Source organism: Chelonia mydas, chromosome 1 (assembly GCF_015237465.2).
Source record: "Chelonia mydas isolate rCheMyd1 chromosome 1, rCheMyd1.pri.v2, whole genome shotgun sequence".
NCBI classification, from domain to species: domain Eukaryota; kingdom Metazoa; phylum Chordata; order Testudines; family Cheloniidae; genus Chelonia; species Chelonia mydas.
In genome coordinates, this window is record NC_057849.1 from 182,039,887 (window position 1) to 182,067,621 (window position 27,735).

Below are 27,735 nucleotides of genomic sequence, written 5' to 3' on the forward strand. Positions count from 1 at the left end.
CCCTACTGTTCCCTTCCTTTTTATCTGCCCCTCCGCTTTGCACCAGCCATTTTGCTTCCTCCTGCTTTTGGAACATTCTCTCACTGCCTCTCCCAACGCCCTGCCATGAATGCTTGGTACACTGGTCTCCCGTCAATGAGCTGTCTGTGCCTCCTGTGCCTGAAACACTGCCCTGCATTTTGCCTATTTTAGAGACCCATCCTGCGAGATGCTGAGCACCTTCTGAGAGGGCCTGAGCACACAACTCTAGGGCTGGGCAGATTTCTGTATGAACCTTTTTTCAGCAAAAAAGCCCAAATTCAGTGACATCGAACTGTTTAGCAAATGCCTGCTGATTTTGCCAAATTGTTTTAGCCGGGGGTGTGGCGGGGGCAAAGTCAGAAAAAAGTTTTGTATTGACTTTTTTTTTTTTTTTAATAAAATGTTTTAATTTTTTTGGTTGAAAATGAGTTTTCATTTCAAAATTTCCTTTCCATTTATTAAAAAAATGTAATGGTCAAAATTGAAACAAAACATTCTGATCTGGTCAGAATGAAACATTCACCCCCAAATTATTATTTTTTTACTTTTCAATGTGCCAAAATTTTTGAAAAATATTGTTTTTGTTTTGACTGGACTCTGATTTTGTTTTTTCATTTTCCAGAATTGCCAGCAAACCACAACACTATTTTTTCACCCAGCTCTAGACAACAGCTGTTGGCTCCAGTGACAGCTCAGGGCACCACGCAGAGATGCTCAGCGCCTCGCAGGATCAGATCTTCTGCAAGGCATGGATCTTCCTTTCTTATTTGTTTTGTTAAGTGGCCTGTATCTTTACATCCCAGTGGAAATAATGACCTATCCATTAACCCGCAATAACAATAGTTATAACGCAAATGAATTAAGTATGAACATCAGGCCTGATTCACCACTGTGATGCTCCAGTTTTAACTCTGTGTAACACTTTGATGTCAGTGGGCTTACAGCACCATAGAATTGGAGTAAGATGCGGTGAACTGGACCCACTGTACTGTGAACAAATCAAAGTTCTATTTTGATAGCTCATAGCTGGCCACATGCTAACTCTATAAGGAAGTCAGATGTTGACTGGGCACAACATACAACTATTCTGCTAAGGATTCAAGTAGCTGAAATGGTATGGAGGAGCTTGGCATCAGAGCAACGAACCACAAACTAAGAATTAATTAGGACTATTTATCTGGCTGTTGGTGGATTTCTAGCACATGTGTTTCATCGATTAGTTTCCTTTTCTTTTTTCCCCCTATAAATTTACATTCTATCTATGGATCATCAGCATGGTACATAAATACAGAGACTACTAGTTACAGTAGATTTAAAGAACAGAAATTCATTCATGGCACTTCAGAGGAAAAAAATAAAAATATAGAATCACCAAAAGCTTGGCTATTCTGAGTCCAGCCTATTGCCCTAACCACAAAACCACCCTCTTTCCCTTTGTGTACCCAGTATGATCATACATGTCTATTATAGCCCTCCAGTATAATCACACACCATTTCATGTTTTATTGCCCTCAAGGCTTGAAGGCATCTCGGGTACAGTTTTCAGAAGTGCCTAAGCCACTTAGGAGACAGTATCATTTTGAAAAGTGACTTAGTATTATGGTCACAGCATACCGTGACAGGGTCGGGCCAGATGGCTACAGGAGAGTGATCCTATTGGGATCTGGGCTTTGCACGCCCACTGCTAAAGGATCCACCCCCAGCCTAAGAGGGAGATCCACAGGACCTGGACAGCAAATAAATACGGGGGACAACTAATGAAATAACATGGACAGGAGTGTGGTCAAAGGGTCAAACGAAGGGAACCAGACGGGGACACCAAGCAGAGAACGCCGTACAGGAGAGTGTTAGAAGGCAGATATATTAGCCCCAGGCTAAGTAGGTCCCTTTTCCCTGGGTAAGGTAACAGGGAAAGTTCCAGAACAATCAGGAACTTTCTGCAAACAATTAAGGCAGACAGGCTGATTAGAACACCTGCAGCCAATCAAGAAGCTGCTTGAATCAATTAAGGCAGGCTAATCAGGGCACCTGGGTTTAAAAAGGAGCTCACTTCAGTTTGTGGTGCGCGTTTGAGGAGCTGGGAGCAAGAGGCACTAGCAGCTGAGAGGGAGAAGGCATACTATTGGAGGACTGAGGAGTACAAACGTTATCAGACACCAGGAGGAAGGTCCTATGGTGAGGATAAAGAAGGTGTTGGGAGGAAGCCATGGGGAAGTAGCCCAGGGAGTTGTAGCTGTAGCACAGCTGTTCCAGGAGGCACTCTAGATTCCACAGGGCCCTGGGCTGGAACCCGGAGTAGAGGGCGGGCCCGGGTTCCCCCCAAACCTCCCAACTCCTGATCAGACGCAGGAGGAGTTGACCTGGACTGTGGGTTCATGAAAACGGCCAAACTGAGGGCTGCTGTGAATCTCCGAGGCGAGCAAATCTGCCAATAAGCGCAAGACCCACCAAGGTAGAGGAAGAACTTTGTTACAATACACAGAGAGGAGCCAGATGTAGGGTTGCCAACCTTCCAGTATTGTCTTGGTGTCTCCAGGAATTAAAGATTAATCTTTAATTATAAATTATGTCATGTGATTAAAACCTCCAGGAATATATCCAACCAAAATTGGCAACCTTAGTCAGATAGGAACATAAAATACTCTTTCTGGAAGGTTGCAGCATAACACTACTTTACTACTTGGAATTCAGATCAATAACACACAAGAACCCAAAACCAGAGAGAGAGACAAAGCAGGCTGCTCCCTGAAACAGAGTCACACATATTATCTCACCTTACTCTGCAGACTGACTGCTGCTAGAGTGCTAGGCCAGATCACATCCTTTCCTAGGGAGTTCCCTAGCCTGCAAACAGGGCCAGGAAAAAATGCTGACCATTTAAAGTGATAGTTTACAATTTTAGTACAGTTTTCAATACACCACACATAGAAGCCTAAGTCTCATTGATTTTCAGGGAGACCTAAGCTCTAAATCACTTAGGCACTTGAAAATTTGATTCTGAGAGTAAGCACATCCCCTGTTTGGTAATATGGTACTGGCAAACCTTTTTTGAGCTGTAAAGAATATTTTCTCACTTTCATTTTATATTTAAATGATTAAAAACAGTTTTGCTTTTACTATATTAAAACTAAGAAGAAATTCCAGTCAATGAATGCAGATACTGCGGTAGTTATTTAGGACTCAAGGGTGCCCTGAGAAATGCAGGGCCAGTCTCCACCAGTCCCCAGAGAGGCTGACTATACTTGTGAAGCCATGTCCCTCTTGTCACAGTTTGCAGGTATACTGGAGGGCAGGATTGTTAGGTGCATAGGAGATGTAGTCACAATAAAAGTGTAGCCCTGACAGTTTCACCTGGTGAGCAGGTGTGGTATTAGGGGCTGTGCCTTTAAGGGCTGAGCTTCCCAAACAGAAAATCTGGGCGGGGGAACTGTGAAGCCAGCTGGAACCAGACACTTGCAACTTCCTTGAGCACTGAGTGATCTCTGAACACTGCATAATCCCGGGAGTAAAAAGAGCTGAGAAAAGATCCTGAGTGGAAGAACGAAGCAGTTAAAAGCCCCATCCATCAGAGATGAAACTTTAGAAATGTGGAAGACAGCTGGAAAAGGTTTAAACAGTGCTTCTCCCTGCATCTACAAGCAATGAATGCTAGAAAATATAGACACAGGTGGAAGGTAGCCCTATTTGTGCCAGTAGCAGGTTCTGAAGCACTTGATGTGTTTAGAAGTTTTTAGTTAACTCAGGCAGAGTAGGCTAACTATGAAATTATTGCAGACGTTTGAGGAGAAACTGCACTCCACCTAAAAATGCTGAAAAACATCTCTCAGCTGTTTCAGAGTACAACAAGAAGGTGAAACCATAGCAGAGATTTTAGAGCTGAGTCCCTCATAAGAGACCAGCTTGCGACTGGAATCTGGAACAAAAATGTTAGAGACACACTATTGGGAGAGCCAGAATTAACCCTCACTAAGGCAATTCCAATCTGCCAAGCACAGGATGTCACCCAGTCCAGAATGAAGCTCACGGAGAGTGCACAGTGCGCTGACGCTGTAGACAAGACGGAGAATCCAAAATAACGTAAGAAAATGAGATGAGAGGCCGACAGGCATGTGGAACTCAAACTCGGGGTCCACCAAAAACAGCACGTGGAGCTGCACATGCTGTGGCAACCAACCCAAGTGAGGACAAGGCCCAACATAGGGGAAAAGATGCAAGAGTTTAATGGATAACATCCCTTTGGAAGAGTATGCAAGAGCAGCAGAGGGGGCAGAGTTTGGACAAAGAGCCTGACAACAGCCCAGCTGGCTCAGATGAATTCTTCCTGGGAACAGCTGACAACATTGCAGCAGAAGATGATCGGACTATCAGCCCGAAAACATTAATTTTCATTAATTTTGAGGTGGACAATAGTGCACAAGCAAACAATGTTATTCATACTAAAAGAAAAGCCACAGGCACTGGCTATAAATGGGTAAAACTCAGGCTTACAGTTGTGAGCTTATCCCCACTAAAGGTGGGTGTGAACTAAACGTATGGGTAAATAAAGATACAATTTGTAATAGTGCCAGGGACAAGAGCACCCATTATTGGGTTAAAAACGTGTCACGCCCTGGTCTCATCAAGGGGTGCATTCTTTGGAGGGGCAAGAGACCCAAACAATTAAGGAGCAATTTGAGGACATTTTCCACTGGATAGGGAAGCTCACAACAGCACACAGAAGAGAGCTGAAAGAGCCCAATTGTCCCACAATTCATGCCCCAAGGAAAGTTTCCCTAGCACTAAGCCAGAGGCTAAAAGAAGAGCTGGATGAGCTCATTGCTCTGGGAATCATCCAGCGAGTAGAAGAATCAACCAAGAGGGTAACACTTGTTGGTCATTGTAGAAAAACAGACAGAACCCTCCACTTGTGCATAGACCCAAAGAATTCAATATGTCAAAAGGGAACATTGTCCATGTTCTATACACGGAGTAATTACTCAGGAGTAGGCCTGATGCATCAGCAGAGTTCTTGCAGGTGCCTTAGAAAAACAGAGCACATGCTTGTGCCCATTCAACACCCCCTTTGGGAGACCTTGTTTTTGCAGACTGCCATTTGGGTTTTGGTCTGGTCCCCCAGGTGTTTCACCCGAAAATACCACAAAATGTGGTTGATATAGAGGGTACTAACTTAAGGTTTGCATAAATTACATTATGATCTGGGGAAAAACAGCAGAGAAGTATCACCAGAGGCTCTGAGCTGCTTTGGAAAGAACCCCAGCTACTGGGCTAAAGCTAAACAAACAAATGTAAATTCCATGTAACAGAAATAACATAGCTGGGGAGAAGTTAACACAGCAAGATGTACAGGTAGATTACAGTAAGGCTGAGGCCATCACCGACATGCGGGCCCCACCAGACAAGGAAGGGTTACAAAGTTTCCTTAAAATGGTGAGCTACACAGGGAAATTTGTGACTCAGCTAGCTGCCTGAACCAGCCACCTGCGAGTGCTACTGTGCAAAGACATGCAGTAGACATGTGATGCACATCTTAATAGAGAGTTTGGGGAACAGAAGGAGACAGTTAAAGAGGCCCCAGTCCTGAGGTACTGTGACAGTAAGTACAAAACTAGGTTGTCCACTGACTCCTCTAACGAGGGTACTGGCTCAGTCCTCTTACAAAACTGGAGACCAGTGGTGTATTCATCATGAATACTGAGTGCCAATATGCTCAAATAGAGAAGGAGGCTTTGGCATTAGTCCATAGGTGTAAACAGTTTCATGTCTTTATTTGGTGGGGGGCGGGGGGAGGAAGAAGGGGGTTGTGTCAGCTGAAACTGACCAGAAGCCATTTATTGCCATTGCTGAGAGGGGCCTGGCAGCCCCGCCCAGCAAGAATACAGAGATTATTTTTTCAGATACTACTATATGATTTGCAAATTGAATACAAACTTGGGAGACACTTGGTGGTCTCAGACATGGTGGTCTAGAGCATTTGACAAAAGTGGACCGAAGCAAGGTCCAGAGCTGGATTTTGTACATGTCAATCTGACAATAAAGAATACCTGTCCAATCTCAGATGAAATATGGACGGTGATGGCCAGGGTTACTGCTGTGGATGAGACCTTGCCAAAAGTGATTATGTCTATTAGCACAGGGTGTCTGGGACAGCATATTCCCAGCTCCTATGATCAGTTTAAGGGGGAGCTCTAAGTACTAGATGGGATTTTGTTTAAAGGTATCAGGATGGTGAGTCTTAAAGTATTGCAGAAAAGTATGTTAAAAGGATAATGAAGATCATCTAGGCATTGAAAAAAAATCTAAGAGAAAGACTAAAGACATTTTATACTGGTCCCAAATGAACAGTGGCATTAAGGAAGCTGTCAGTGTGTGTTGTACATGTCAAAAACTCAGGCCAAGTCAAGTAAAAGAACTGATGTTTGTTGCATAGGAAAAATTGCCCCCCTCCCCTGCCCCCTAAGCAAAATAGGCATTGATTTGTTTACATCTAGACTAGTATTTTTACTTCCCTGAGACAGCCTTATTATAAGATACTACAGCTAAAGAGGAGATTGTTGTTTTCATGCAGCTTAAACTCATGCCCACTAAACTGTGGCACATTGTCTGGTATACGACAGCCAGCAAAGTAGATGCGCTCTGCACAAAGTGACCTACTGAAAAAGGTTGCGGAGTCAGACTCTGTTCTGTATTTCGCATTGTTAAATTACAGAATGCATCAATGAAGCATGAGTTGTCCCCAGCTGGCATTCTGTAAAACTGAAAACTCAACACAACAAACTCAACACTCAACACAAGCACGTCTGCTCGGTTAGAGGGAGCTCCTGGGGGCTTGCAGATGGCTAAAGAGACAAAAAGGCAACACAAAACAAATCAGTGGGACTTGGGGTCACAGGAGCTGCCACCACTTCGTGGAAATGACACTGTGTGACGGGAAACAATGGCTACAAACAGGACCGGTGTCACAAGAGGTAGCTCTGCGGCCATATGAAGTTGTCACACCAGACAGACATATACTATGGAGTAATAGGTGACACCTTTTCCAAATCCCAGAAGGGAAGGAAATTAGGGGCACTGAATCTGCTGTTTTGCCTGGAGGACTCAAACAGGCAACAACCACAGCAGGTTGAGACAACAGAGCCCCAGGACATGAAACCACCAGAACAAGTGGACTTGCTCCCTCCTGACAGCAGTAGCGCTGAGGTTCCAGGGGAGCCCTGCAGGCCAAATGACAGCACAGCGCACCTCCAAGACTAAATGAACATTGGCAGTAAGCTTCATGATTGGTTTGGATGTAAGTGTAAATGTGTGGCACTAATGGGTTTTCAGTGTTTTATTACATTTTGGCTGGGAAGGGAAGGTATGGTATTGGGACTGTGCCTTTAAGGGCTGAGCTTCCCAGACAGAGTCTAGACAGGACACTGTGAAGCTCCTGTTCTGCACAGTCAACTGGAACCAGACTCAGAACAGAGCAGATCTATGCAAGTTCCTTAAGCCTTGGCCCCTTTCTACAGAATACTGGAATGGCAGATCACAAGGAGCTTGCATTTAAAAGAAAAAGCACACCAAGTATATCGCTTCAACTAGAGGCAAGAGTCATAATTCTAATTCACTTATAGCTTCTCTCACACACACACACACACACACGTGACTTTGGAGCCCAGTGATTTAGCTCTTCACAGGAAGCCTGACATACACTAAATTAGAGTGCACATATTAAAGCCCAAATTCAAAAAAGTACTTAAGTGCAGGCTCAACTTTAAGCACGTGCAAAAATCTCATTAGTTTAAGTGCATTCCTGAATCAGGGATTAAATGGGTAGAAGGAATATTGTAATCTGAAAAGGAAATCTTATAATTTAACAAGAAAGGGTATATGCAATTGTATTAAAAACAATTGTCCTATAAAAAGAGGAAGATGCTGAAGCATCAGATTTATCACAGTTTTTCCTCTTTATTTTCTTTTACATAAAACAATAAGAAGAATGGAAAAGCCACGTCAACTTGGGCAAACTCATGAACTTTGCAGAGGAATTAGATTTTACTGATCAGCACTTGTGGTGAGCATTAGAAATTCTTTGTGGCCCAAAGAATGGTTGCTCACATATACCTCTAACAGAATTCTGTTATATATACATCACCAGCTTCTCCAGAACACAGGCTAACCAATGCACAAACACAGTTTAAAACAGGGTTAAATCTTACTAATTTGCAAACACTGATTTAATGACTTCTCTTTTCATTTCTCAGAAAATACTTAATAGCGGACAAAGCCTACTGGGAGCAGAGCTGGGTGAATGCTGCAAAAGGTATTAGTGAAGCCTTGGAACTGTATTTAGTTCATTTTGATCTTTTTTATTTGTTTTATGAGAACAAGCAACATTTTGTTCACAATACCATTCAGGCAAAGGGAAAGTGTTCTGAATACTTGAGCAAATATTTATTCTCGCCAGTGTAATCAGCTTGAAAGCTCTATGTTGATGTAGAACTTAGCCAAATCGGGGAGCAGAAGCAATCCCATAAGATATAAGGTAATATTTTCACAGGGCCTATTTTCAGTCCCTGACAGCTCCAAATGCTGTTTGTGGAATAAGAGATGTGTTGGTTTATGAACTGAATACAAAAGCACAGACTCATCTGTCCCTCCTGGAAAGTAAGTGATGCCTCCCAAAGTGTGCATAGGGAAATAGCCCAAGTAAAGATGTTCCTATTGCTTGGAAGTTAGACGACTTCATAAACTTCAGGCAGACAAATCAGAGATGATTCTTGAAGGTTTCCAAGATCAAAGCACAGGCATGAAAGGAAAGGGGAAAGTCCCAGGATCTGAGATTACAGGAAATCACTTTAATTTAGGTTTAAAGGATCAAAACAACCAAAGCTCAGCATTGCAACTGAGCTGGTTCAGGTTAAAATGTTTTCAGTTTCAGTTCTTTCATTTTCCTCCCCTAATTCACCCTCCCCCTTCAAAATAGGAACTTGGCAGATTTTCCTGATGTTTCAGGGTTCTGAGAGCAGAATTGCATCCTGGTGTGTTTCCAGACAACAGAGGAGTTTCAGAAAACAAAGACATTTTTCACTTGTGCTAATTACTCCTACAGCCTTCCCCGCACTTTGGCCCACCACATCATTTACCAGAGAAAGTTGGAATTTTCCCCCCATCTCCATGTTAGGTTTCCAAGTACAGACTCTCTTTCTCTAGTCCACTCTCGGAATTAATTTAATCTCTGGTTTCTGATTAGCAAATGGCCAACCTCAAAAGGTTTGGAGTTGGGTTCAAGTCTGGTGCAAAGTATCAAGGGAGGGGGAAGTGCAAGTTTATTTTAACTCAATCCTTTTACGACTCAGTTAGATGTGATGAAATCCTTAAATCCCTGGGGTTCTCCTACACTTTGTGGTGTCTGTAGAATCCCACAAATTATTTCCTTGTGCATCAGTGCAGAGATCTATTATAATGCTCAAGGTATTTCTCAAGTTAAACTCCAACTTTGAATAACAGAGGGTTACTTACATTAAGGCAAAGGGCCAAATTCTGCTTTCTCATGTGCACATTTGACTCGTGTTGATTTCAAAGGCACCCATGTCTGTGGATGTATCAAGTAAGTTCAGAATCTTTCAAAGTCAATGTATGTTATACACAGCTGGTGCAACTCCCACTGAATACAGTGCTCCGTTGCACATACTGATCTGTGCGCAAACTTACAGCACACTTGATAACACTTTAAATTACTAATCAGCAGTATTAAGTGTGCTGAAGTCTGCACTGTGTACAGCAAGAGAAATAAACAAAAACTAGATCTAACATCTATGGTAATTTAGAAGCAAAGAGGGGCAAAAAGCTCCTGGCTGGGGGCAGAGGAAGAGGGTGTGGCAGTGGGGCAGGATAGGAAGAGAGGGTTTGTTGGGACAGAGGCCGAGAAGGGGGAATGTTGGTGATGTTTCACACATCTTTAGAGCTGGTCAGAAATTTATTTTGACACTTTTCAATAAAAAGGGACAAATTGTTGAAAATAAAATTCACAAAAACTGTTTTGTTTTTTCATCGGCTCTAGTTTTGCCATGCTTTTGGAATGTATTATGCATACATTACCGCTATGCTTATTTGTAGTGGTAAAACTGGATTTTGGGAATATTTTTTCCCCTTAGGTAACTGAGAATGGACTCTGGCCTTTAGCACCCTGCTAATTCACACTAACAATTGGGAGACCCACAGCCTTTGATCCTGATCCTGCTGATATCCATGTGAGTTTTGATGTTGCTGGTAGCAAGACCAGGGCCATAGTGAATTACTGAATGTATCAAATTAGGGAGTAAATAACAGAACATCATGAAAGACAGAATGCACTCTCTTCACTCATTTGGACAAATGTAGTTTAGTTCTAATTCTCTGACAGCATTTCAGAATGTACTGCTCTGTGTAGCTTATTAAACCTTGTAAATATAACACACATTGTCAATAATCTGGAACAAAACTCCTAGAGCTGGGTGATCTAGTCACAGTAAACAACATATTAGATTCATTTAGCTTTTTTGTTCTGTTATTATTTGTATCCTTGTAGTCCTTACAAGCCCTGTTATTGACCAGGACCCCACTGGGCTAGATGCTGTACAAACACTGGAAAAAAAGACAGTCCCTGTCCCAAGTAACTTACAATCTAAGTAAGAATGACCTGTGAATAAGATTCAGGTTTTTACATATTTTCTGTTAATTCAGCCTATGGATAGTCTGAATGCTATTTGCCCCAATTTTTACTACACCACAGCTCACTATTTATGCAATTTGTTTGGTTGACTTTGGGTAATATTTTCAAAAGGCTTCTAGGTCAGTGGCGCTGGAACAGAGGGGGCCAGGGGACCTTTTGAAAGTGGATGGGCCTGGCCCATCCACTTTTCACCATAGGCCCCACCCCTCCTCTTCCCCCTGAGGCCCCACCCCTAGGCTAGGCCAGTACACCAGCAGCTGGAGCTCAGCTGGGGAGCCCTGGGGAGCTGTGGGGAGCCGCATACCCTCCACCTGCCCAGGGTGGGGGGGCCTGAGAGCAGCCCCCAGCCCTTGTCCCTGTCCCCCAAAATCCCCAGCCAGGGCAGATGGACGGTCCACGGCTCCCCACAGCTGCCTGGGTGGCTCTTACCATGGCCAGGCTGTGGCTCCGAGGCCCCACCCCCTGGCAGGAGCCGGGTCGAGGTAAGAGCCGCATGGGCAACTGTGGGGAGCCATGGGCCCTCCACCTGCCCTGGGCTAGGGGTTCTGGGGGCAGGGACATGGGCCAGGGGCTGCTTTCAGGCCCCCCCCTCACCCCAGGCAGGTGGAGATGCCCAGACTCCTTGCCCCCTGCTTGGCTGGGGACGGGGCCCCGGGGGGAAGAGGCAGGGAAGGGGGGGCTACAGAGGGGGTGGGGGGCCCTGCCCCTCCCACTTTTGGGAAGGCTCCACCGCCCCTGTCCATTCACACCAAGTCCCATTTTCAAAAGAGACTTAGGCCTAGTGTACACCTAAAAATTACACCGACCTAGCCACATTGCTCGGGATTGTGAAAAATTTCACACCCTGTGTGACATAGGTCAATTTAACCCCCACTGGAGCTGCAGCTAGGTCGATGAAAGAATTTTTTAATTGACCTCGCTACTTCCTCTCCAAGAGGTGGATTAACTACATCAGCAGAAAAACCCCTTCCCTCAACACAGGATACACCGCAGAAAAAAAATCAAAATTACGCAAAATTATTTGTATTTTTTTTTACATATTAAATGAAATATAACCCTATTTGAACCTTCTTTAGAAATATATGCAGGCATTTTGTTTTTAGATAGCACATACAGCACATTTTATCACAGAACTTACTATAGGGCTTTATCATTCCGTGAACAAAAAAAGCGACCCGGTAGGTGTGATTTTTAAAACTAAATAAAATTTTTAAATAAGGACTTGTTCAACTGAGGTTAGTTTTCCTAATTTTCAGCAAAATTACCCTCTTTCTGCAGTAGACTAGATGCTAATGCCTTTTCAAAGTCCAACTGCAAAACAAAGAACAATTAAAGAAAAGACTGCTTTGAGTCTTCGCGGTATCTCAAGTACTGTGCAATGCAACAGAATTATTGTGCAGTTACACTGGGTTCTTCTTTCATACTGCTTACCAAAATACTAGAACAGTAAGTAAAAAATAAAATAAAATAAAGCACCAGTCAGACTTAACCAATGGATTTTTGGTTAACATAAAGTCTTTTTCCATTCCAGGATTGAAATAAAGGAACACAAGCTCTTTCAGTTTGTCTTCCAAAAGAGAATGCTTCTGGTTGGAGAGGACAAGATTATACAATGAGTTGCTGCGCTCAGCATCAGCTGTGTTTGTTACAGCATTTATGTATCTGAAAGCCAATGTTTTCAAATTTAGAAGAAGGTCGGCTGTTGACGACCAAAACATGGCGATGTCAATTTCCCGACTGTAGAGTGCTCTTGATCACCTCGGGTGTCACCTTCCCGGTATACAACGCCAACTCCTCTGCCGAAAAGTCACTGAAACCAGGAATTGAAGCATAATTCTCCTTGATATGAGACATTACAGGAACTCTTCTGGGGTTGGAAATCCTTATGCATTTCAGGAACTTAATTGCGGGCTGTCCACTCTCAGTATCACTGATTTACTTTTTCAGCTGAATTGTCAACAGCGGGACAAATTGCTACTCTCATCAGTTGTTACATTGTTGACACCTTCAGCCCTGAGAAACCTTACAGTGGGTTGCTCCAAAAACTGAGCGTGTGTCCCAAGGAAAAACAGCAGTTCTTCCATTTTCTCACCAGCAAAGAGAGTGCACAGTCTCTGGCTTTCAAATGTAGCCATTAGGTCAATGATTGGCTTGCACATTTCACTGATAAAACACAACACAATCTTTAGCGTTAAACTCTGGGTTTCATCAGACAGCACTCTTGCAAGTTCCTGCAATGAATGTGGTGCCAAGCAGCCACGCACACCCATCTCTTCTTCAGCAAAGCCGTGGTAATATTGAAAATGCTTTTCATGATACTGAACAGCAGCAAAACAGCTGTTCTGTCTAGTTGCTACTGGTTCTGGTGCTATCGTTGTACTGGGAACTTTTTTTTTTGCCTTAGGTAGTTTAAGTACCTCATCTTCCTACCCCCTGCCATGTGGAACATTTGGAAGAAAGCTTTTACCAGTGCAGTGACATCCTCGAATGGCTTATGAAAACTTTTCCCCACCAGATTGATCATGTGAGCAAGGCATGGATGCTATCAGGAAACAGTCCAGACAGTCCAGTTTTGTAAGTGTTTTTCATGTACGCGGTATTATCCATGTCAAAGACAACCACGTTGTTGTAAGCAGTTTCATAACTTTGCACAGTCTGAATGACTGTTTGAGATACGGTGCTGTGATTTGTTTTCTGCATGAACTGCGTGTCAGCAAAATAGGAGGACACCTTCCCGGTGAGGTCTTTCACCAGTGGTGCCAGTAAATTGTTAAGTACAATAGTCATTTAATCAAATATAACTGACATGTAGTTATCCTTCACTTTGTCCTTAAGTTTATTTCTCTCAGTGTTGTAGACATCTGTAAGATATGTATCTTGAAGTTGGTAACCTCCTGGAATTGCGTTATTATTCTTGACTCAAGTCACTGGTGTGAAAGGATGGTGTATGAAAGGATGGTCCATTTAGATAATGGTACATTTGTAGCACACAAGTTAAGACCCGGTCATGGAAATAGGCAAATGCTCATGTTGTGCTTTTGTTGTTGTGTTGAAACACGTTGAAAGTGTACGCTGCATTTTTTATGATTCTCCCTGCAATGTAGTTTCTCACTTTAAATGCTTCCATGATTTGGTGAGGTGGTTTGCAATTGTCAGTTTCCTCTGAGGGTGCAGAAGTACGTTGCACGTTTTGCAAGAGTTTCCGCCATCTTCAAATACCGGTCCAGGAAAATCTTTTATTCTCTTTTGCTGGTATATTTGCAATGTGGGACCCTTGTTATGGCATTTTGTGGCAAAATCGATGAATACTCCCTTGACTCTCAGTGTGATCCAACATTTCTCATGGTCTTTCTGTGTTAAGGGATATTATGCAATATTATGCTACAATGTTTGGTCATACATTTTATGCATAAAATTATGTGGGTACATAATTGCTTAATTCCCCACAGTCTAATAGGAAGTGCCTACACTATAACAGAAAAGATGCAGCACCATAGCTGTGCTGCTGTAGTGTAAACATGGCCTTAGGCACTTAGAAATTTTGCCTGCCACCCCTACAAAGGTATGAGTGGTTTCAGAGTAGCAGCCGTGTTAGTCTGTATCCGCAAAAAGAAAAGGAGGACTTGTGGCACCTTAGAGACTAACCAATTTATTTGAGCATAAGCTTTCGTGAGCTACAGCTCACTTCATCGCATGTTTGTTTTCCCCAATTTGCTTCTGAATCAGCCCCGGTTTTCATTCATTACTCTTTGTATATATAATACAGATTTGGACACATTTACTGTTGGTGATTAATAATTTGAAGTATTGCCAAGTGTGGGTGGTCATTCTGTGCACAAACAGGCATGCACAATGCAACACTGAATTCAATGGGAGTTGCACCACGGGGACAGAGTTGGAGTATGGATTATAGGTAAGGCTAAGATTCAGTCATGGGTATTTTTAGTAAAAGTCATGGACAAATCATGGGCAATAAACAAAAGTTCATGGCCTGTGACCTGTCCATGACTTTTACTGTAAATATCCATGATGACTAAATCTCTGCTCCTGAGGCCCTGCTGCTCTGGGGGTACTCTGCTCCAGCGGTGGGGGCTGACTGTCCCCGGTGGCCTGCTGCTCCAAGGCCCCGGGGAATCGCTCTCTCAACAGCCTCTGGGGCTGCCCCTGGGACTGCTGCTGCTCAGGCGGTCCCCAGGGCCAGCTGCCAGGACTGCTCAAGCTGCAGCCAGTGCAACTGGCCCTGGGGGTGCCCGAGGAGCAGTCCAGGGGGTGGCCCCTTGGAACGCCCCAGCGGCTGGCCCCAGGGTGCCTGAGCGGCTGACCCCGGGGCCAGCTGCTCAGGCAGCCCTGGGGTCAGCTGTACTGGCTGCTACAGCTGCGAAAGTCATGGAAAGTCACAGAATCCATGACTTCCATGACCTCCGTGACAGAATCGCAGCCTTAATTATAGGCAGACCTGGTAGCATCACCTATACTTAAGGTTGCCTGATATTTTCCATCATAAGTCCTTGTTTTAAGTTGCTTACAACTTTACCAAACTACCCATTTAGGCGGAAATTTTCTATGCTGTCTGCCTGAGGCTGACTTTTTTTTGGAAAGTTTCAGAAAAAAACAGTTTATCCATTTCCAAGACCAAGATTAGGAGAAAAAAGACATTGTTTCCCCTGTGTTAAAAAAGTTTTTACATCCATTTCGTTGAGAGGTTCTAGTGCGTCCATGCTTTGGAACAAGGAATTGAAATTTGGCAGGGGGGTAGTTTGCATATGCTCAGTAGAGACTTGTTAAGAGTTTGGTAGCCAAATTCTCTCAAGATTCTGTCTGCATTGAGCATGCAGTGAGGTTGCAAAAGCAACCCCAATTCTGGTATTTCCTCACTTCTGAGTGCTTGACTTTGCAACCTTAACATTCTCTTAGCAGTGTATTTTTTTAATGCAATATACTATACAGTGGATTAAATGGTCAGGACCAGAGTCTGTGCTTGCTGATACATCCACATTCGCAACTCCCTTTGACATGAATGCAAGTGAAACGTATATATGGGAGGGTAAAACATGGTTTTCTGGAAATAGAACACACTAGGGCTCAATTCTTCCCTCAGAAATGTGAAATAAAACTTCAGAATATCAACCCAGCAAGTTTTCTGAAGGTGGGAGGGGGAGTTTAAGGGAAAAAACTAAGAACCAAACCTGAAAACATGTGAATCTCAGCTTTATTGTGGTGCTGAGCTTTGGATTTTTTTTTTTTTAATTTAAATGAAAGTGATTTTCTGTAATCTCAAGCCCTGGGACTTTCTACTGTCTTCATGCATCTGTGATTTGTTTTGGGGAACCTTTAAGAGGCATTCCTGATTCGGCTGCCTAGACTAGTTTGTGATGCTAACTTCCCTGGGAAAGAAACATCTTTACTTGGGCTGTTTCCTACCTGCATTTTGGGAGGTATCATTCACTTTCAAGGAAGGGCAGAGGAGTCTGTGCTTTTGTATTCAGTTCATATACCAATACATCTCTTATTGGTAGGTGTTGCTTGTGGGGGAAGGTAAATGTATTTGGCCCTGTAAGGCCTGATCTTTCAATATACTTCTGTAGTGTCACAAGGCCATGAGATGAGAGAAAAGTCTGGCCAATTTACTGTGTGTGTTAACAAGACTGCTCTGTGGGCACCCTGTCCACACTCAAAACTATACAAAATAAATGTCCTCTCTGAAGACCAGATTCCGACTAAGGGCCTGACCTTTCGAAGTGCTGACGAGTGCCCACAACTCTAGTCGAACAGTGGGTGCTCTGCACCATTGAAACTCGCGCCTGAAATGAATATCCCTCAGTGAGGCTTCCCCGTGTGTCTAAGACACCAAATGACGACTTCCCATGAAAGTATTTCCTCCCTTGTGTCCATTCTTCAGGCTCCCCAACCGAGCCCTGCACTCACTCTGGTGGTCAGTCATCAGTCTATAGCCAAAGTTATTGTACAGTTGGACAGCTCATCAGCCCCCCAGTACACTGCCACATTTCCTTTCCTCCACAAGCATCACCTACCAAGTCCCCACCTAAAGCACTGTATAGCCCTGGAACCTCAGTCTCTGCTTTCATCACCCACTGCCTCTCCTGCATATTGCAGAAACGTGCACAGATCATCAATGGATTCCATGCTCCAGCAATGTTATTTCTTGGTGGATGCACCTAAATCAGTCCAAGTCTCACGGCCATGGTACAATGTCATGAGGCCAACAGAACATTAGCTATGCATATTCAGCATGTATCAAATACTGATACAGCAGCACTTCAGTAACAGTCATTGGAAAAGTAAAAAGTGGACTAATCCTGCCCTTGGAAGGCTCCGGAGACTGGGATGTGGAGCCTTTCACCTCTAGGGCATCGTCCCAGTGCAGGCAAATGATTGACGGGATATGGCTAGGGGAGCAGGGCACATGAACTGGGAAAACAACCTCATCTTAAAAGGACGCTGTCAAGGTCATTACCATTTTCCTCTGCTCTTTGTACATTTCAGGTAACTCACTGGCCGAGGCCCAAAGCTCCACAAATTGGTCTTGCAGTTTTCTAATCCAAGCTCTAAACTGCTCCGTGTCTTGAATTCCACACTGCACAGGACAGCAAAAAACAGTCATGTAGGAAGCTGTTCCTCTCATGTGTGTCACAACCCTCCAGTTAGTCCACAGAGAGGTGGCCACTCCAACCGATACTGAAACACAACACACTTCCCAAATTCAATGAACACACACTAAGGCAAAACCTTAACTCGGAGCATATCCATGCACCACCACTGATGTCAGACAAGAAGTCATTCCCCGTGTCCACTGTTGACCTCCACGGACACGGCTGAGGGTGGAGGCAAGGTTTTGCACTACAGCACAGGCAAGCCTATCTGCGCGGATTGGAGGAGTAAGGATTGTGCGGCACTAACTGCAGGCAGCCGAAGCTGTTTCCTTGTGGGAGTGCGCGTGTACAATAGGCAGCAGTCACTCTGGCTATATGGGCAGCACAAAGTATTGGAAATGCCACATGAAGGGAAAATCCTTCTGGTTTCCAAGGTTTTGTATGGTTGGGTTGTGCCCTGGTTCACCCTTGACTGGGTTTTAACAAGGTGTGCGCAGAGACGGATCAAGGTCTCTAGGGCCCGTGGGCCGGAGCAAGTCGGGGGGCCCCAAAGCCGGAATTGTGGACCTGCCCAACCCCTTTCGCCTGAAGCCCAGCCCATTTCACCCCTTCTGCCTATGGCCCTGCCCACAGACCCACCCCGTTCTGAGCTTCCCCTGTGGCCCCGCCCCCCTTCCACCCTTTCCCCCACAGCCCTGACACCACTCTCTCCTTTCTGCCCCCACCCCCAGCTGCAGCCCTGAGAACGGGGAATCTTTGTACCCCCTGCCATGGCTTCAGGGCTGCGGCAGGGAGCGAGAACTCCTCCAGCCCCAGGGCCTGGTGGGGGAGATTTTTCCAGGGGCCCCAAATTGGCAGGGGCCCCTGGGCACAGGCTCCATGGACCCGTGCAGTAATCTTCCACTGGATGTGTGGTCTAGGATACAACACTGGGGGTTCCTAGAGCCCAAGGCCAGAAGGGACCATTGTGCTCATCTAGTCTGACCTCTTGTGTAAAACAGGCCATAGAACTCCCCCAAAATAATTCCTAGAGCAAAGCTTACAGAACAACACCCAATCTTGATTTAAAAATGTTCAGTGATCAAGAATCCACCACTGCCTTAGTAAATTGTGCCAGTAGTTAATTACCGGTCCTGGTTAGAAATGTAAGCCTCCTTTCTAGTCTGAATTTGTCTAGCTTCAGCATCCAGCCATTGGATCATGTTATACCTTTCTCAGCTAGTATGATTATTCCCATTTTACAGATGGGGAAACTGAGAATTAAAGGGACTTATCACGGTTACCCAACAGGCCAATGGCACAGCCAGGAATATCACCCAGGTCTCCTGAGTCATAGGCCAATGCTGTAGCCACCCGGTCATTCTTGATCAGTTAGATTTGTTTAATCCTAAACAGGTTTCCCCTGATATTGTCACTATAGCCATCTTGGATGGCTCCCCCTTCCTGCCTTATGCTCAGAGTGTCAATGACTGGGGATCCTCTCTGACCCAATGTAGAATATTTTTTTGGTGACAAAAGGGAGCTTTGGGGGACAGCTGCTTGTGCCTCTGAGTGGCAAATGGCAGCAGTGCTAGGAGGGGAGAAAGCCTGTCTTTCAGCCAACCTGTCTTTGTGGCATACTGAGAAGGCTTCGTCCCGCTGTGAGCATGGACACCCATGTGTGAAGGAAGAGGAAGGCTGTCAGAGGGCATGAGTGGTGTGTGGGGGATTTGGCAGTGAGTGAGCACATGCTCCCTGTGCGAGAGCTGCTGTGTGCATTAGGGTGGCGTCATGGTTGAATAACATCACACAAAGCACCTAAATATGGAAGGGAAGCAGGAGGATATTTTTAGGGCTCTGTCAGATTGCTGGATAAAATGTACCCATACAATGACCCTGTTGCATTTGTTCCTCTTCTGACGCCAACCAGCACTTCCCAATTCTCTGAAATGCACAGCATGGAGCATTCCGTCAAATACAGAAGTACCCGTTCAGGACTGCACCCTGCTCCCTTTTCCCTACTGACCTTTATTTCCCAGGTGTTCCAACCTTTCGGGCCCCTTGGCTTCTGGTATAAGTCAAACCAACAGGAGACACTCCCAGAATCAGCAGCATTTTACAATGAGCCAATCAAGGAAAAAACCAAAGGAACCCTGTCACTTCACAGCATCAGAGAAATCAGGGGTGGAATACAGCTGTCTGGTCAAATAGCAGTCAGCCCAGCCCCTGGCCCTCCACCACCAGTGCGGGGCTGTTCTTGTTTGCACTGTTTACTGATTGTCCAGTCTCAATATAAATGGCTCAAGCTGTGGGAGATTGTCAGTCCTCATCTGGAAAGGAAACATTCCTAATGGTGGGGTCTAGCATCCAGCCTACATTTCTTAGTTCTACGCCATTCCTCCTTGTTCTGTGCCCGGACCCTCTCTAACCAGAGGATCTCTAACCACTTCCTCTGCTGCTTGGTGTTTACACCCTTCAGATACTTGCAGATAGCTGGGCCAGCCCCACTTAGCTGTCACATAACCAAACTAGATGTAGTGGGCCAAATCCATGCCTATTTTTATTCCACGGATGTCAACGATGTTCCCCCTTTAACTCTTTTATTCTTTCCTCAGAAGTCCACCCTGGTAATCATCTTTTCTGTTGTGCCTCTCTGGATCCCTCTCAGCTGCTAGAGACCTTTGGGATGGCAGTGCTCACCACTGGCCCTTCCAGGCTGCATCTTTTTACATGGAAGAAAGGAGATTGCCCTGAAAGCAGAAACAAAACTTGGTTAACATTTTGCAACATGCTTTCTCCCCAGTGTAGACAGAATCTAACACAATTGCAGTAGCATGATGTTAAACAACCACTTAACACCCAGTGTAGCCAGGACAGGGTATGTTTAAAACATGTTAACTGATCATGTTTAAGACTTAACATCCTGTTAGTTAACACATTCTCCACCATGATGTTTGTCCCACAGTGTAGACAAGGCCCAAGACACTCACAAGGTGTGGCCAACGGGCATGACTTCAGCTCCTTTTCCAAAGGGCAGAAACAACTCCCATTTGTGTGTGTGTTAGGAGCAGTGTCTTGACTTCTCTCCTCAAACTCAGTGAGACGGAAAGCCCTGCAGAATGCCACAACTACAAAGCATCTTAAACCAAAATGCCATTTTCTTTACATCATGTCATAAAGGGAAGGAGCTTGCTTGACAAATTTCCTCTGTGGCTTGAACCTAAAGTCCATTGAAAGTCAATGGGAGTCTTTTCATTAACTTTGGTGAGCTTGAGATCAGGCCTGGTAGCTGCAGAAGAAGCTTCCCCTATGCACCAACATGCACGTTGTAAACCTAATGGAAAAAGAGAGGAAGGATGTTCTTGTGGTCAAAGGCACCAGACTTGAATTGGGAGATCTAAGTTCAGTTCCTGATCCGTCACACACTTCCTGTGTGACCGCGGGAAAGTGACAACTTCTCAATGCCCCATTTCCCCAGCTGAATACCCTACAATAAGAGAGTTCTCTCCCTGTTCAATATTTGTAGTCTCCACCGCCACCCCCCACAGTTATGTTCTGTACCAGCATGGAGGGGAGTTGTGTCTGCTTGAAATCTGTGGGCTTTTTCTTAGATGAAGTAGAGAGGGTCCCGAATTCAGATACCAGATCCAGGTTCATACCTGAATTCATAGCTCAAACTAATTCCTATAAAGAACAGAATCCAACATTTGGGAAAGTTTGGATCCAGATTTCAGACACCCTGCAAGTTCAGGATATTTCGACATACTGATTCAGGGAGGCACATCCTGGAGAGAGGAAGTTTGGGCTCATCTGGAATTTGATCCAAGATTTTCTTCATCAATGTTATTTCAGTAAATACACCCTTTCCTCACAGAGTCACTTCATGTGCAGAGGACATGCAGAGTCTAGGATTATACAGCAATACTTAGCACTTCCACAGAGTCTTTCACCCATGTTGTTCAAAGCATTTTCTAAATATTAATCATTCACTGTTGCCAAGTCTTATGATTTTATCACAAGTCTTGGGATATGTGGTGTTTTTTCTTAAAACCCCAGCTCCTGGAGTCAAGTAATTATGAGAGAATCTCAGTTTCTATTTTTTTTACAAATAATGTAAATGTCTAGCCCTTATGCTTGCAGAGAGAACTTGAAATTGTGACCCATAAAGGCTCCAAAGCCAGAAGGCAAATAAAAAGACCCCTAAATTGGTTATTTTTAAAATCTCAATTTTGAGGCCTAACTCATGATTTTTAAATGCATGAGGCTGGCAACACCACAAGCTTCATAATGTTCTGTAAGGCAAGGTATAAGTATCATCATTCGCATCCCCATTTTAAGAGATGGAGAAAAAGAGGCATAGAGAGCTGAAGTGACATGACCAGAGCGAAGGAATGACAGAACCAGGAATAAAAAGCCACTTCTGATTCTAAACTAAACTTCTCCAAAACTGCAGAGAAGTGCCTGGTCACACAGGGCTGCCACTCTGTTTCCAGCTGCTAAACTGCACTGAAGGAAGCTAAAATACATTAACACGTCCCAACCATTACTTGTCCTGTGGCTGTAACTGCCACTGAGCTGTTATGTGATTGGGTACAATAGGGCAAATGTCCATGAGACATTCTCTCTGCTAACCTGTGGTCCACATTAAGTGAAACTTCAGGGATTCCTGATTTAAACAAAGCTATGACCGATGAAGAGGTGTAATTTGATTTGTAATTCTAGATATTCCCTCTCTCCCTCAGTGTAGTATCAATTAACTTACAGCTCCGCTTGTGCTAGAAATACTTTCATGATGTGTAAAAGGCTAAACAAAATAGTAAATTATATTTAAGAGAAGCCTTTTTTCTAAATAAATAAATAAATAAATAAATAAAAGTCCCCACTCGAGAGCTGCAGTGGGATGAAAAAGGAGCTCTTCCCTTTCAGTAATTGATACATGTGTATTAATAAATACGGACATGGAACAGAAGGGATACTACCTTTGCTATGGGAAATGATCCATTTGCTTCTGAGTTGCGAAGCACACAGTGTCAGTACTTCTTGGGATAACACCCCATCTGAGTTGTACTTCATCCAGATTTAAACCTCTCATTTGAAGAAAGTAGCTGTGACTGCTATTCATTAGTATTATTATTATCTACTGGCCACCAAAAGAGGAAGCTACAACCCCTGCCTTACATGTAGGCTGCCAATATAGAGTTGGGGCACCCCCAGAAGTCTTTGCCTATTAAGAAACAAGAAAAAGTGCTATTAAAAGAGCTAGGTGTTATTAACTATTAGTACTGATATTAGCACAAATCAAAATGAATGTGCTGTAAGGCACATGCTGATGGGTGGAAGATCCCTTGGAGGGTCAATTTTTAAACCTTGGGCCAAATTCAGAGGTGATACATAAGGTGGTGAAAATTAGAACCCCAAACGGTCTCTTAAATTCCTTTCCGCTCAGTTAGATCTACTCCATGGCTATCTCAGGGGATCTAAGTAGGTGCTACTTGCATGCTTGAGAGCCAGGAAATGTACAAGTTAAAGTAGCTCCCATACTGTAAACTGCACCTTCTTCCAGCTCTTTAGCACGTAACTGACACTAACTTGGACACTGGTGGAGTTAAAGCAGCTCTAGGTGAGTCTGGGTTTCCTTCCCTCCAGCTGATGCAGCAGCTCAGGTACAGGGTGTGTTTGAAGAGAAAACACCATTTCCTTTTAAGTAACACACCAGCTTGATCACACTGACAGAACTGCTCATCTAAAACTAATGATCATCTAAAAATATTGGCAGCAGGCACCAGCACTTCTGTTGCAAAACAGGCAGCTTCTCTTCCCACTGATGCTTCTGGTGGTGGTGACACATACTGTGCCAGATGCCTCTAAAAACCCAGCACACAGAGGTGCACAAACAAGCAGCAAATCTTTAAGTGTGCAGTCAACATTAAACCACTGAAGTCCCAGGAGGCAGATGCCTGGCCCCTGTGCTGCACTCTCAGTTACCCTGAAATTCCCCAGGGCCCATGTCCAGCCCTGCATTCTTAGTTGCCCCAAAATTCCCCAGGGACTCTGCTCAGACCCACTGCTGAATTCTCAATTGCCCTGAAATTCCCCAGGGCTGCTGCCCAAAGCCACCACTGCATTCTCTAAGACAGGTGGGGGATTTTTAAATGTTATATAGGTGCTGATACCATCTCATGTGAATCTAGGTTGTCTTGGCACAAATGACCAATGGATGATGAAAGAGTCTAGTGGCCCTTTATTTGTACAATCAGGCAGAACCTCTTAGCCCCGGGTCATGCACCTGAACCTGGCCTCGTACCCCTATTTCCCTCCCTCCTGTGCCCATTCACCATCCCATGGATGATTGAATCATCATCATCATCGTCTAAGGTAGCTATTTATAGACTAATTATAAAACCTCTTACAGGTGATGATAATGGCACTGGGGAATGGAGCCACAATTTTAAAAAACAAGACAAAGCCAAAATAAGTCCAGAGGCACTGGATGGCTTGCTGGCAACAAAAGACGGAGCCCTCTTCTCCAGGGATACCGGACTCAGCACAGCTCAGCGTTGTGATGGAGAGCACTCATATAATGGCTGTTCAGAAGTGCTGGCAGCCCAGGGGGTGCTGCAGAAAACCAGAGACTGGAGGGAAAGATGAAGCCTTCAGAGGTAAGCACTGGAGACCAGGCAGGTAGGGTCAGTGGTCTCAGCCCAAGTCACAGTGGATAAGTGTCGTCCCCCCCCCCCCCCCCCCCCCCAAAAAAAAAAAAAAAAAAGGCACTGGTGCTAAATGACTCACTGCTCTGTGATCTCAGCAGAGATTCCAACGGAGGAGGGCCTAGAAACTGAACTCTCCCACCCACAGCGCTTCCAGTCAGGGTTGAGAGCTGGTTTCATTGGCCCAGCTTCTTCCATCCAAGGGAGCTTTGTTTCCTGGAGCTTCTAGGCTCTGCAGCAGCTTGGGAGAAGAGAAAGGCATGTCAGAAAAGAAGGCCCCAGAACCACTCCCAAAGGCTGCTCCTGGGCAAGGGCAGGGAAGAACCCTGCAGATGGAACAAGAGACAATATGGTCACGGGGTAGACAGGATTCCCCTAGTTATGCACATTGCCCAAAGATGATCTACTGCAAGCTATTTCTTTCCCACCCTTCCCCAACAATATTTTACTGCAATTGCCTTGGAGTCCAGCAGTATTTGTAAACCAAGTTATGTACCATGGGTAGAATATCACACCATCTGGTGTGCACAGCGCTTTCTCCAGAGTGAGTAAAGGCAGGGACCCTGCTCCAAAGAGCTAAGCAGAGTATGGCAACATAGGTAAGGGAAATAGACAACAGGCACAAGGGGGAAGGAGGAAGGAACATCCAGGAGAGGGTGATGGGACGCATAATACAGTGCACGTGCTAAGATTGATATGTACGGCCCCATTTTTAAAAAATGTTACAGCTGCCAAACTCCTTCAGTCATTGCCATTAATACCCACCTTAAGTGCCGAAATGCCACAGTTTTAAAACATCTCTGTACCAGTACCGATTGCAAGTTCCCTGAATCACTTTGCTATCAAGGACCCAGGGTAAATTGTAATTTTATTCCAGCTGCAAGCTCAGTTTCATTTTAAATTGTCCTATTATGTCAGCCTTCCACTGGGAATCCCTGAAGCCGTGTTATCTGCCCACCCATATGGGCACACAACTTCTGCTTTGGGAAGAAATGCTAATCTGTCTCCTAATGAGATGTGTGAAGAGCTGTACCCCAGCTAAAGGATGACCATGATTACCACTTAGTCTTGTGCTTTAAACACAAGACCGGGAGTCAGGAGACCTGCATTCCAGTCGCAGTTCTGACCCTGACTCACAGTGTGACTTGCGACAAGTCTAGACAAAGATACAACCATGGCCTCCTCTACACAAAGAAGTGACTGATTATGATGAGTGGTCACTCTAAACTGCAAGTGATGCCTGCTGGTACTACCAATGCTGTTGAAGGTAATTTAGGTGATAACATAAGCAAGACAAAGTCATTTATAAAAAGAAAAGGAGTACTTGTGGCACCTTAGAGACTAACCAATTTATTTGAGCATAAGCTTTCGTGAGCTACAGCTCACTTCATCGGATGCATACTGTGGAAAGTATAGAAGATCTTTTTATACACACAAAGCATGAAAAAATGGGTGTTTTGTGTGTATAAAAAGATCTTCTATACTTTCCACAGTATGCATCCGATGAAGTGAGCTGTACTCACGAAAGCTTATGCTCAAATAAATTGGTTAGTCTCTAAGGTGCCACAAGTACTCCTTTTCTTTTTGCGAATACAGACTAACACAGCTGTTACTCTGAAAGTCATTTATAATATTGTTACAGAAAGCATGATTGACACCTACTGACACCACTAGTCTGACACCATATTTTCCTTAACGGTGTTTTAAACAGTTTTACCCTATCTACACTAGTAACTAGATCATTTTCACTAGAACGTCAGGAATCAATGGGACCTGTAGCTGAAACCATGATCAGCAATAGTCTTCATGCTCTTGGTGCCTCAGTTTCTCATTTGCAAAAGAGGGATAATATATACCCAACCCACCCAGGTGTGCGGTTGAAGTGAATTACTTTCCAATAGCCACTCACTATTGGTGCTAATATGTTGTTATTATTTATTATTACAGAAGCACATAGGTGAACCGATCATGGACTAAGACCCCAGTGTGCTGTACAAACAGTGAGCTGTTCAGTTGTACAGGTCAGACTGGTAGCAATTTCTTTGATGTTTTCAAAGGCAGAAGAGAATCATAGAAATGCTGGGCTGGAAGGGCCCTTGAGAAGTCATCTAGTCCAGCCCCCTGCACTGAGGCAGGACCAACTAAACCTAGACCATCCCTGACAGCTGTTTGTCCAACCTGTTCTTGACAGGAATTCCCCAGCCTCCCTTGGAAGCCTATTCCAGAATTTAACTATCCTCAGAGTTAGAAATTTTTCCTGATATGTAACCTAAATCTCCCTTGCTGCAGATTAAGCCTTTAACTTCTTGTCCGACCTTCAGTCTCATACCTTTGAAAGCAACTCAGCTACAGGAAAAGGCTAGTTTGTAGAAGTGTCAGTTAGCACCAGTTATAACCCGACTGACCTGGCTTGACATGAAGACACCTGGTAGAACCCAGTCTGTCTTCGCAAGATGGAGAACTGCCTATTAGTGGCCATGTCTGGCTAGGGAATTAGAATGTCAGGGTTGGAAGGGACCGCAGGAGGTCATCTTGTCCAACCCCCTGCTCAAAGCAGGACCAATCCTCAATTTTTGCCCGAGATCCCTAAAGGATTGAACTCACAACCCTGGGTTTAGCAGGCCAATGCTCAAACCACTGAGCTATCCCTCCCCTGTTCTATAGCTCTAGAGGTAGCTATCCTCTGAACAGATTAATCAAAAAGAGGCAGCCCAGGTCTTTTCCCCCTAAGATTACATTCAACGTATAAACCTCATAACTCCTTCCCAGTGGCTGGGGGGGGGGAGGGGGAGGGGGGGGGTTGAGCGGTGAAGAGAATTTGCAAAGGGTCGCAGACCCAGCCAAAGCGGTGTTTTTTTTAATCAAGCTGGGTCACTGAAGGATGCACTTTAAGCACTGTCCTTAGCAAAGCTGCTGCTCCCAGATTCATAGCCCCACCACTTTTGTCACACCATGTTAATCACTGCTGAAGGCTGCTGTGGGCTGTCTTTTCGTGTAGTATGCATCCGATGAAGTGAGCTGTAGCTCACGAAAGCTTATGCTAAAATAAATTGGTTAGTCTCTACGGTGCCACAAGTCCTCCTTTTCTTTTTTCGTGTAGTGGAGGCTGTGAAGCTGCCCATCTCAAACCCCGCCTTCTAACTGCAGGTCGGGAAGACGGAAGCTGATGGAAGTATTGCAGTTGGGTGCCTTCAGTCTGAGTTTTAAAATCTGTGAAGTTAGGAGCACACCACTAGAGGTACTGTCCTCGCGACCTTGGTAACTTTGCCACATGCACCCTTGGTATTACTGCCTGGGCAATCCCGTTCTACGTGGCGTATAGTGAAGTCATCTGGGCAGTCCTGTTCTGTGTGCTGTATATTGAAGTCATCATCAGTGCTCCAGGGAGCCTTCCCCCCTTAACTCAAATTCATCGATTCCTTCATGTTACTAGTGAGCTGTAGCTCACGAAAGCTTAGGCTCGAATAAATGGGTTAGTCTCTAAGGTGCCACAAGTCCTCCTGTTCTTTTCACTAAGAAAATATCCTTCCACCCCGCTGGGAAGTTACAAGTAGCACTGTAAGGAAGAGACTCTCCCCTGAATGGAATAGGGCTCAGCCTCCCACAAACCAGTTTACAGAAGATGTCTGGTAATGGTTGCTTTGCTTTAGGCTGCTGGGCGGCATTTTAGGAGCTGCATTTCCAGCCCACACCCTGGAAGCTTCTCCCCTTTCCCTCTGGTAGG

General features: G+C 44.6%; 1 long non-coding RNA gene across 1 annotated transcript; it reads right to left on the reverse strand.

The window, feature by feature from the left end:
• Nucleotides 1-19,403: 19,403 nt before the first annotated feature.
• LOC122464119 lies at nt 19,404-24,513 on the reverse strand. Its single transcript, XR_006288022.1, has 2 exons — nt 24,094-24,513; nt 19,404-20,054 (listed from the first exon to the last, which is right to left on the reverse strand). It is a non-coding gene; the product is annotated as an uncharacterized LOC122464119 (long non-coding RNA).
• Between the last annotated feature and the right edge of the window lie 3,222 nt (nt 24,514-27,735).